The sequence below is a fragment of the Nicotiana tomentosiformis genome, chromosome 2 (genome assembly GCF_000390325.3).
Source record: "Nicotiana tomentosiformis chromosome 2, ASM39032v3, whole genome shotgun sequence".
NCBI classification, from domain to species: Eukaryota; Viridiplantae; Streptophyta; class Magnoliopsida; order Solanales; family Solanaceae; genus Nicotiana; species Nicotiana tomentosiformis.
Window position 1 is genome coordinate 62,441,780 of NC_090813.1, and position 12,957 is coordinate 62,454,736.

Here is a 12,957-nt window from a genome sequence, read left to right on the forward strand (position 1 = left end):
CGTAACTACTATTAATGCTAAAGTCCGGGTAGTTTAGGACTCAAAGCATGAATTACTTGTGTAAATTATATTCTTTGTTTAATTAATATTATTTGATATATATATATATATATATATATATATATATATATATATATATATATATATATATATATATATTGTGAATTGTTAGATAAAAATATTAAAGGATGGAAATCTCATATACTTTTTTTTTTTCTGTTTAAATTAATTAATTGTTAAGAGAAATTGTTCTTCCTCCTGCATTTATCTTATAACAAATATACTCTTATTCCGGAGGTACATAAGAAAATGTCCTTCTTTCTTGTGAAGCGGGCCGAACGCCTCAGCAGGATAGATGCATCTATTGATCGTGCCGCACGTCCCTCGGCAGTGTACACGAAACTCTAGATCGGGCCGTACGTCCTCGGCAGATATCGTATTTAATAATAATAATAATTATACGATACTTGGACAGTTTATTGCAGCTTGTAAAGCTATTTGATAAATTGAAATTTTTATTGAAATTGAAGGATTTAATTAATAGATTAAAAATTATTTGAATTGAAGGAATTTAATTAATATATTTAGAATTATTGGAATTGAAGGAATTTAATTACTTCTGCTGGTTCAATAAAATTATTGTTAACTCTGTGAATCACATTGATATAAATATTTATATTTTCATGATTATTTAATATTATTGACCCATAGTGAGTGTCATAGTCGGCCATCTCGTCTCTACCTCTTCGAGATTAGGCTTGATACTTATTGGGTACACGTTATTTTTCATACTCATACTGCACTTGCTGCACATTTTATTATGCAGGTACATATATGTATAGCGGCCTTGTGGGCGCAGAGGTGTGGTTAATAATTGTGGGGATATTGGTGAGCTTCATTCTATATTACGATCCGCAACTAACAGAATCTCCTTCAGAGTTATTATATTTTCTTATCTAATTTGTATTCTGGACATATGGTGTATTTTATTTTAATTCCCTAGTAAATGCTCATGCACTTGTGACACCGAGTTTTGGGAATGGTTGTGAATTGTTTAGAAATTTAGCTGCAAAAATATTTATCATTTACTCTATAAGTTTTATCTCTACAATTTTATTAAAGAAATTTTTATTTCAAAAATACTAAAATGGGTAATTAAGTTAATTGATTATGGTTGGCTTGCCTGACAGTGGTGTCCGGCGCCATCACAGCCTTTTTGGATTTTGGGCCGTGACAAATGATATCAGAGCCCTAGGTTCACTTAGGTCTCACGAGTCATGATCAAGTCTAGTAGAGTCTTGCGTATCAGTACGGAGACGTCTGTACTTATCTTCGAGAGGCTACAGGGTTGTTAGGAATACTTTCTTTTTTGATTCCTCATCGTGCGATTCGATTCCTTTGAGGCTTATGCCTTCATTTCCCTCTTATTTAATCTTATGCGACGCGAAGCGCTTGTTATAAATTGGGGATCGAGGAAATTTTAATGATACTACAGATGTAGTACAGGATACTTCTCCCTGCGCAATTAATTGGGCTATTGTTGTCGCCTTACGAAAGGTCGCTCTGTCGTTTCAAATTAAGTATCAGTACTACTTAAGGTTTCGAGATTTGGCATTGATTGTTATGATAATTCGTGCGTTGTTATCGTACAGTATTTATGAAATGGTAAAATTCCCCGTCTATGTGTCAGGGCAGTAACCGACTTGAAAGAAGGTTTTCTCAGTACATGATTCAGAGGTTCCATGTTTTAATTCCAGCGGAGGAAAAGCAATCGGACTATAAATGTTCAGGTTTGGGGATTGATGGAGTAACGAAACTTGATATTTTTGAGTGTGGTAGAGTTCTCAATTTTGATGTGGTGTCATCGCCTTGTAAAATGCGTTAAGGTTTGTCGGTGTTATGGTTTTCTTTAAATCGCCTTCACGATGGGGTGTTAGGAATTTGTATAGGAGAAGCAGTCGCTAGAGATCGCGGTGTGCAGTGATTTAGGATTGAAGCAACGTTCCTAGTATTGATATCTCGAGAAAGATGATCGTCAAAAAGGTTTAAAGCTGGTAACGAGCTATTGGTTCGTGCTACAGAGACGGATTTTGAGTTAAGGCAACAACTGGGCAGCGAAGGATGAGGAAGGACATGTGGAAGGTGCCTTGCGGTGATTAGGTTCCGAAAAGGCCAAGTGTAAGAAAACAGAAGCAGAGTAGTTGCTTAAAGGAGATGGTTGACCAAAGTGGGAGAGTGGCAAGGTAGCACATGGGTTACGTGGTAGGATGATTACACGTCTTGAGGAACCTTTTGAGTGATTTGGGATGTAAAATGGACAGTGACTAGGTCTACGAACTTAAGTTGTAATATTAGCTGCTATTTTGAGGAAGATTGGATACAACAGGAGGGAGTTGCTTGATATGAAGAAGGATACAACATGACTTTGAATTGGAATGTATTGTCGCACCTCTAGTTGACGTCCATGAGAAGTGAATGGACGGGTGCAGTTGGTGAATGAGCTCGGACTCAGGATGATCTACTGATTTCGTAGTAATTGCACCCAGTGCAGCGACGTTGGAATATGTCAGCATGTAATTTCCACAGGTGGGTTATCTCCTGTAAGTAAGTTAGCGGTCGCGTGGTATTGACGAAGCTTCTGCGAAGAATTCTACTGGCTACCCGGTAAGAGATTTAATATGTAAATGTGGCTAGTGGTTCTGAGTGGTTGTTAAAGGTTAATAGAAGGATTTCGAGAAAATTTGGCGAGTTGCGTGTGTAGGGCCATGTCAACGATGAAGAAAGAATCTCGGTGGATTCCAATAAAGTTTGTAATTGTAGCTTCAAGCTAAGTGGGAGAGCCCCACCGTCTATGATTAGATTACGTAGTGTCACATTGTGCGGTTTCTGGTTATCGGTGTATTGGTGGGTCATTGCAACTAAGGAAAGAAAATATCAGTGGTAATTTGAGCAAAGGATTTAGGAAATGTGTGCCATATTTGGCCTTATCAATTCATATTCAGGTTTTTGGAAGACTCAGAGTTTATGCTTTGTGTAGATATAATGCACAGGAAAGTGAGACAGTCAGATGTTTCCTTGATAAAGTGTCCATGTGCTAGCAGGGCCTTGGAATTGATCATGTTTGGGAACAAGTCAGAGCAAGTGACTCTCAATAACGGTCTTAGCGGGTTCAAAAAATTTAAAGTGCGGTGTCTAAGGATCTCGAGTTCGTAGTATGGTTGAGTATCGAGCTTTTACAACAGATTATGAAACATGGCTTGGAGTACTCTGCGTTATCTTCAGGTTGTGGTGTAGCATTTGAGAAACGGAAGAAAATAACTTCAGATTCATAAAAGAAGTATCAGAATGGGTGTAACAATTGAAGATGAAAAAGTGCGCACAAGAAGGGATATGAGATAATTTGTGGGTTTGAAATAACGTGGTCTCGTGAAATAAGGTCACTCGGGATGAGTGCGGATTTGAGTTCGTGATGTAATGAATGGAGTTATTATTATTTCTAAGGCAAGTTGAGAATAAATTGAGAAAAGGACGGGTCGGCTAACAATGGTTGAATCGGAATGATGGTGGCAATGATTAGTTCCTTCAGTGCATAAGAGTTATGCATGTAATTTGTGGTTGTACGTGCGAGGCTTGGCGGCCGCCGTAATTGATTTTATTTGGAGGAATTCAAGTATTATGACATGTTATGTGTAGAGGGATCCCGGAAGAGTTATGATGGTTTAGACCACTGCTTGAGACCGATATTTTCTACGGATATGGAAATTCAGTCAGGTGTTGCAATGGTTCTCTGGAAATAAGTTAAGCAGAAGGTTTCTATATGATGAAGTGTTTACCCTATTAGTGGTTCGGGAGTTATGATGGAATTCTTGTACTCTTGCGCATTGGCGTGGTTAAGTGCACTAAGTAGCATGGGATTCGAAAGTTGAGGATTTAATATTTCGGTTCGGTGTTGACAAGGATGTCATGAGCTCGGATGAGCAGGAAAGGGATTTAGATGTTTAAAGTAAGATGGTATTATTTTTGGCATCATCTAAGGTCAATGTGAGGTGTAAGAGACCTTGTGTATTGATTTGTGGATTCTTGATATGCTTTACAATATTAGTGTAACCGGTAGCATGGATGTGCAGACTTGTTACCTGGTGCGAAAGGTCGTGGGAGCCTGTCTCACGGAAAGATTGTGTAAGAGTGATAAGTAGTCACTTGATTGAGTGAATATTGAAACCAAGTATGAAGATTATGGTAATATCGCTGATTCGAGAATTTATGCCTGGAGGGCACTCGGTTCATTTGGTTGTGTACTGTGAAAGTTTTTTTTCCGATTATGACAGCTATTCTTGTGTGTTATGGGGAAAAGGGTTATTATGGATCCTTGAAAGGTTATTAGCCTAGTATGGTGCGATCAGAATCGGCTTGAGGTCTGTGGATGGATTTAAATATGAATACGGTCTCTACATCAGGCGATGTATTCATTTCAGCATAAAATCTCCCTCTGGAGGAGTATTCAGACATTGGATGTCATTTCATCGTCGGTTATTTCATCTAATACTATATTGTGCCATGTGAGTTATGAAACGGCTTGATAAATTTCTTATGTGATGAGGTTCCGCGTAGCGATGGTGTTATGTGAGCAGGATGGCTCTCGAGATTCAGATTATATATTGCACCTTAGTTGTGCTTGAGTTTTGTAACGTATGGCGCTGTCGGTCCTTCCAGGGGGGGGGGTGATATTATGCACTGAGCGTGCTAGTGTCCGATATTCGGATATTTTCTAGTAATGAGCATTTTAGCTCGGTAAGTATTTTCTTATAGATTCTTTTTGTGCGGATCGGGGGGCACGCCGCCACGGGTATGTTGTTTGGATCGGGTTGCACGCTGCAACGGTATCATGCGTGGATCGGGTTGCATGCCGCAACAGTGTGATGTCGAGTACAGTCACCTATATTCTATTTTGTGTGTGTTGTGTCCCATTTTTTGAGGAAGGTTCATGTCACATTTTCAGTTGTCTAATTAGTCACGTAGGTTGAGTAATCCTTTCCTGAGTTCGTTTTCCTTATGTATCGCAATCGAGTCCGTAGCTTATTAGCTAATTGTGGCATCATATGAGGCTTTTTTATCATGTCTGAGGTAGTTTATTGCCTAAGCAACTTATACTTGGTGAGACGAGATTATTGGATTTGGGATCAGTGCGATCGGATTATATGGAGTGTAATAAAGAGCAAATACCATTATTTGGTTATAATGAGGCAATGGTTCTTGTTAGAAGGAGAAACTCAATAATTGTTGACTCGACAGTTGATTATGAATTTTCTACACATTTCTTCCATCGTGGAAGCATTTCAAGAGTTGGAACAGGACTTATATGTATCATGAGGTGTGTTGCAAACATCATATTCGTGGAATTTTGGCTATTGTTATCGGATGATGTTATTATAGTCATGTGAATGATGAGGTGCATGGTCTAAATTCAACAAAGGTATGCAATCATGTATTGGTGCATCGTGTAGTGATTGATACGACATTCATAGGTTGGAAATAGGCATGGTGGAGAATTATGGATGTTAGCGGTCGCGTGGTATTGACGAAGCTTCTGCGAAGAATTCTACTGGCTACCCGGTAAGAGATTTAATATGTAAATGTGGCTAGTGGTTCTGAGTGGTTGTTAAAGGTTAATAGAAGGATTTCGAGAAAATTTGGCGAGTTGCGTGTGTAGGGCCATGTCAACGATGAAGAAAGAATCTCGGTGGATTCCAATAAAGTTTGTAATTGTAGCTTCAAGCTAAGTGGGAGAGCCCCACCGTCTATGATTAGATTACGTAGTGTCACATTGTGCGGTTTCTGGTTATCGGTGTATTGGTGGGTCATTGCAACTAAGGAAAGAAAATATCAGTGGTAATTTGAGCAAAGGATTTAGGAAATGTGTGCCATATTTGGCCTTATCAATTCATATTCAGGTTTTTGGAAGACTCAGAGTTTATGCTTTGTGTAGATATAATGCACAGGAAAGTGAGACAGTCAGATGTTTCCTTGATAAAGTGTCCATGTGCTAGCAGGGCCTTGGAATTGATCATGTTTGGGAACAAGTCAGAGCAAGTGACTCTCAATAACGGTCTTAGCGGGTTCAAAAAATTTAAAGTGCGGTGTCTAAGGATCTCGAGTTCGTAGTATGGTTGAGTATCGAGCTTTTACAACAGATTATGAAACATGGCTTGGAGTACTCTGCGTTATCTTCAGGTTGTGGTGTAGCATTTGAGAAACGGAAGAAAATAACTTCAGATTCATAAAAGAAGTATCAGAATGGGTGTAACAATTGAAGATGAAAAAGTGCGCACAAGAAGGGATATGAGATAATTTGTGGGTTTGAAATAACGTGGTCTCGTGAAATAAGGTCACTCGGGATGAGTGCGGATTTGAGTTCGTGATGTAATGAATGGAGTTATTATTATTTCTAAGGCAAGTTGAGAATAAATTGAGAAAAGGACGGGTCGGCTAACAATGGTTGAATCGGAATGATGGTGGCAATGATTAGTTCCTTCAGTGCATAAGAGTTATGCATGTAATTTGTGGTTGTACGTGCGAGGCTTGGCGGCCGCCGTAATTGATTTTATTTGGAGGAATTCAAGTATTATGACATGTTATGTGTAGAGGGATCCCGGAAGAGTTATGATGGTTTAGACCACTGCTTGAGACCGATATTTTCTACGGATATGGAAATTCAGTCAGGTGTTGCAATGGTTCTCTGGAAATAAGTTAAGCAGAAGGTTTCTATATGATGAAGTGTTTACCCTATTAGTGGTTCGGGAGTTATGATGGAATTCTTGTACTCTTGCGCATTGGCGTGGTTAAGTGCACTAAGTAGCATGGGATTCGAAAGTTGAGGATTTAATATTTCGGTTCGGTGTTGACAAGGATGTCATGAGCTCGGATGAGCAGGAAAGGGATTTAGATGTTTAAAGTAAGATGGTATTATTTTTGGCATCATCTAAGGTCAATGTGAGGTGTAAGAGACCTTGTGTATTGATTTGTGGATTCTTGATATGCTTTACAATATTAGTGTAACCGGTAGCATGGATGTGCAGACTTGTTACCTGGTGCGAAAGGTCGTGGGAGCCTGTCTCACGGAAAGATTGTGTAAGAGTGATAAGTAGTCACTTGATTGAGTGAATATTGAAACCAAGTATGAAGATTATGGTAATATCGCTGATTCGAGAATTTATGCCTGGAGGGCACTCGGTTCATTTGGTTGTGTACTGTGAAAGTTTTTTTTCCGATTATGACAGCTATTCTTGTGTGTTATGGGGAAAAGGGTTATTATGGATCCTTGAAAGGTTATTAGCCTAGTATGGTGCGATCAGAATCGGCTTGAGGTCTGTGGATGGATTTAAATATGAATACGGTCTCTACATCAGGCGATGTATTCATTTCAGCATAAAATCTCCCTCTGGAGGAGTATTCAGACATTGGATGTCATTTCATCGTCGGTTATTTCATCTAATACTATATTGTGCCATGTGAGTTATGAAACGGCTTGATAAATTTCTTATGTGATGAGGTTCCGCGTAGCGATGGTGTTATGTGAGCAGGATGGCTCTCGAGATTCAGATTATATATTGCACCTTAGTTGTGCTTGAGTTTTGTAACGTATGGCGCTGTCGGTCCTTCCAGGGGGGGGGGTGATATTATGCACTGAGCGTGCTAGTGTCCGATATTCGGATATTTTCTAGTAATGAGCATTTTAGCTCGGTAAGTATTTTCTTATAGATTCTTTTTGTGCGGATCGGGGGGCACGCCGCCACGGGTATGTTGTTTGGATCGGGTTGCACGCTGCAACGGTATCATGCGTGGATCGGGTTGCATGCCGCAACAGTGTGATGTCGAGTACAGTCACCTATATTCTATTTTGTGTGTGTTGTGTCCCATTTTTTGAGGAAGGTTCATGTCACATTTTCAGTTGTCTAATTAGTCACGTAGGTTGAGTAATCCTTTCCTGAGTTCGTTTTCCTTATGTATCGCAATCGAGTCCGTAGCTTATTAGCTAATTGTGGCATCATATGAGGCTTTTTTATCATGTCTGAGGTAGTTTATTGCCTAAGCAACTTATACTTGGTGAGACGAGATTATTGGATTTGGGATCAGTGCGATCGGATTATATGGAGTGTAATAAAGAGCAAATACCATTATTTGGTTATAATGAGGCAATGGTTCTTGTTAGAAGGAGAAACTCAATAATTGTTGACTCGACAGTTGATTATGAATTTTCTACACATTTCTTCCATCGTGGAAGCATTTCAAGAGTTGGAACAGGACTTATATGTATCATGAGGTGTGTTGCAAACATCATATTCGTGGAATTTTGGCTATTGTTATCGGATGATGTTATTATAGTCATGTGAATGATGAGGTGCATGGTCTAAATTCAACAAAGGTATGCAATCATGTATTGGTGCATCGTGTAGTGATTGATACGACATTCATAGGTTGGAAATAGGCATGGTGGAGAATTATGGATGTTAGCGGTCACGTGGTATTGACGAAGCTTCTGCGAAGAATTCTACTGGCTACCCGGTAAGAGATTTAATATGTAAATGTGGCTAGTGGTTCTGAGTGGTTGTTAAAGGTTAATAGAAGGATTTCGAGAAAATTTGGCGAGTTGCGTGTGTAGGGCCATGTCAACGATGAAGAAAGAATCTCGGTGGATTCCAATAAAGTTTGTAATTGTAGCTTCAAGCTAAGTGGGAGAGCCCCACCGTCTATGATTAGATTACGTAGTGTCACATTGTGCGGTTTCTGGTTATCGGTGTATTGGTGGGTCATTGCAACTAAGGAAAGAAAATATCAGTGGTAATTTGAGCAAAGGATTTAGGAAATGTGTGCCATATTTGGCCTTATCAATTCATATTCAGGTTTTTGGAAGACTCAGAGTTTATGCTTTGTGTAGATATAATGCACAGGAAAGTGAGACAGTCAGATGTTTCCTTGATAAAGTGTCCATGTGCTAGCAGGGCCTTGGAATTGATCATGTTTGGGAACAAGTCAGAGCAAGTGACTCTCAATAACGGTCTTAGCGGGTTCAAAAAATTTAAAGTGCGGTGTCTAAGGATCTCGAGTTCGTAGTATGGTTGAGTATCGAGCTTTTACAACAGATTATGAAACATGGCTTGGAGTACTCTGCGTTATCTTCAGGTTGTGGTGTAGCATTTGAGAAACGGAAGAAAATAACTTCAGATTCATAAAAGAAGTATCAGAATGGGTGTAACAATTGAAGATGAAAAAGTGCGCACAAGAAGGGATATGAGATAATTTGTGGGTTTGAAATAACGTGGTCTCGTGAAATAAGGTCACTCGGGATGAGTGCGGATTTGAGTTCGTGATGTAATGAATGGAGTTATTATTATTTCTAAGGCAAGTTGAGAATAAATTGAGAAAAGGACGGGTCGGCTAACAATGGTTGAATCGGAATGATGGTGGCAATGATTAGTTCCTTCAGTGCATAAGAGTTATGCATGTAATTTGTGGTTGTACGTGCGAGGCTTGGCGGCCGCCGTAATTGATTTTATTTGGAGGAATTCAAGTATTATGACATGTTATGTGTAGAGGGATCCCGGAAGAGTTATGATGGTTTAGACCACTGCTTGAGACCGATATTTTCTACGGATATGGAAATTCAGTCAGGTGTTGCAATGGTTCTCTGGAAATAAGTTAAGCAGAAGGTTTCTATATGATGAAGTGTTTACCCTATTAGTGGTTCGGGAGTTATGATGGAATTCTTGTACTCTTGCGCATTGGCGTGGTTAAGTGCACTAAGTAGCATGGGATTCGAAAGTTGAGGATTTAATATTTCGGTTCGGTGTTGACAAGGATGTCATGAGCTCGGATGAGCAGGAAAGGGATTTAGATGTTTAAAGTAAGATGGTATTATTTTTGGCATCATCTAAGGTCAATGTGAGGTGTAAGAGACCTTGTGTATTGATTTGTGGATTCTTGATATGCTTTACAATATTAGTGTAACCGGTAGCATGGATGTGCAGACTTGTTACCTGGTGCGAAAGGTCGTGGGAGCCTGTCTCACGGAAAGATTGTGTAAGAGTGATAAGTAGTCACTTGATTGAGTGAATATTGAAACCAAGTATGAAGATTACGGTAATATCGCTGATTCGAGAATTTATGCCTGGAGGGCACTCGGTTCATTTGGTTGTGTACTGTGAAAGTTTTTTTTCCGATTATGACAGCTATTCTTGTGTGTTATGGGGAAAAGGGTTATTATGGATCCTTGAAAGGTTATTAGCCTAGTATGGTGCGATCAGAATCGGCTTGAGGTCTGTGGATGGATTTAAATATGAATACGGGCTCTACATCAGGCGATGTATTCATTTCAGCATAAAATCTCCCTCTGGAGGAGTATTCAGACATTGGATGTCATTTCATCGTCGGTTATTTCATCTAATACTATATTGTGCCATGTGAGTTATGAAACGGCTTGATAAATTTCTTATGTGATGAGGTTCCGCGTAGCGATGGTGTTATGTGAGCAGGATGGCTCTCGAGATTCAGATTATATATTGCACCTTAGTTGTGCTTGAGTTTTGTAACGTATGGCGCTGTCGGTCCTTCCAGGGGGGGTGATATTATGCACTGAGCGTGCTAGTGTCCGATATTCGGATATTTTCTAGTAATGAGCATTTTAGCTCGGTAAGTATTTTCTTATAGATTCTTTTTGTGCGGATCGGGGGGCACGCCGCCACGGGTATGTTGTTTGGATCGGGTTGCACGCTGCAACGGTATCATGCGTGGATCGGGTTGCATGCCGCAACAGTGTGATGTCGAGTACAGTCACCTATATTCTATTTTGTGTGTGTTGTGTCCCATTTTTTGAGGAAGGTTCATGTCACATTTTCAGTTGTCTAATTAGTCACGTAGGTTGAGTAATCCTTTCCTGAGTTCGTTTTCCTTATGTATCGCAATCGAGTCCGTAGCTTATTAGCTAATTGTGGCATCATATGAGGCTTTTTTATCATGTCTGAGGTAGTTTATTGCCTAAGCAACTTATACTTGGTGAGACGAGATTATTGGATTTGGGATCAGTGCGATCAGATTATATGGAGTGTAATAAAGAGCAAATACCATTATTTGGTTATAATGAGGCAATGGTTCTTGTTAGAAGGAGAAACTCAATAATTGTTGACTCGACAGTTGATTATGAATTTTCTACACATTTCTTCCATCGTGGAAGCATTTCAAGAGTTGGAACAGGACTTATATGTATCATGAGGTGTGTTGCAAACATCATATTCGTGGAATTTTGGCTATTGTTATCGGATGATGTTATTATAGTCATGTGAATGATGAGGTGCATGGTCTAAATTCAACAAAGGTATGCAATCATGTATTGGTGCATCGTGTAGTGATTGATACGACATTCATAGGTTGGAAATAGGCATGGTGGAGAATTATGGATGTTAGAATTGGGTTCTAAGGCTTAGTTGCCAAAATAAATGGGAGAATTTTAATATTGGCTCGAGTTAATGTGCTTAACTGGGTGTGCTAACACGGGTAGGTGAACGAGGTGTTAAAAAAATAATATTTTTGGATAACTCCGGAACACTCCTTAGCACGTTCGAGGACGAACATATATTTAAGTGGGAGAGAATGTAACGACCCAACCGGTCGTTTTAACTTTTAGAACTCCGTTCCCTTAAATAAAATTTTTCGTATGTGCTTTAATGATTTATGACTTGTGGGGATGGTTGGTTCGGGATTTGGAAGTGTTTGGGTTGAAATCGGAACACTTGGTTCCTTAAGTTGGCTTTAAAAGGCCAAGTTTGACTTTTGTCAACATTTTGAGCAGACAGACTCGGATCAGTATTTTGACAGTTTCGGTAGGATCATATCGTGATTTGGGACTTGGGCGTATGCCCGGAATTAAATTCCAAGGTCCCTAGCCCGAGATATGGAATTTTGATGAAAAATTAAAAGTTTAAGTTCAAATAGTGACCTGATGTCAAATTATGTGCAAACGACCCCGGAATAGAATTTTGATGATTCCAACAGCTCTATATGTTGATTTTGGACTTAGGAGCGTGATCGAAATTTTATTTGGAAGTCCGTAGTGAAATTAGGCTTGAAATGGCTAAAATAGGAATTTAAAGTTTGGAAGTTTGACCGGGGAGTTGACTTTTTGATATCGGGGTCGGAATCCAGTTCTGAAAATTTTAACAGTTCTGTTATATCATTTATGACTTGTGTGCAAAATTTGAGGTCAATCAGACTTGATTTGATAGGTTCCGGCATCGAATGTAGCAGTTGAAAATTCTTAGTTTCATTAAGCTTGAATTGGGGTATGATTCATGGTTTTAGCGTTGTTTGATGTGATTTATAGGTTCGACTAAGTTCGTATGATATTTTAGGACTTGTTGGTATATTTGGTTGAGGTCCCGAGGACCTCGGGTGAGTTTCGGATGGTTAACGGATCAAAAATTGGACTTAAACAGATGCTGCAATATTTCTCTTCTGCTGGAAATTCTGGGCTGTGATCGAGCCCAAGATCAAGGCACAAAATCGAGGCACAAAATCGTGCTCCCAAAATAGAGCTCCCGAGATCGAGCTCCCGAGATCGAGCTCCCGAGATCGAGCTCCTGAGATTGAACTGGACAGATCTGTAAGTTATAAAAACAGAGGCATTCAACCCATTTGTCATTTTTGACAAACTTGAGCTTGAACAGAGGCGACTTTTGACATATTTTCAAGGAAAGACATTTGGGGTAAGTGATTCCAACTCAGATTTGGTCTATATACACAAATATATCATTGTTTTCACCATTTAATTAATGTTTTGAGATTGAAATTTGGAAAATTTTAAAAATCTCATAGAAACGAATTTTTGAGATTTCGGTATCGATTCGGAGTCGGATTTGAGTGAAACTGGTATGGTTGGACTCGTAATTGAATGGGTTATCAGATTTC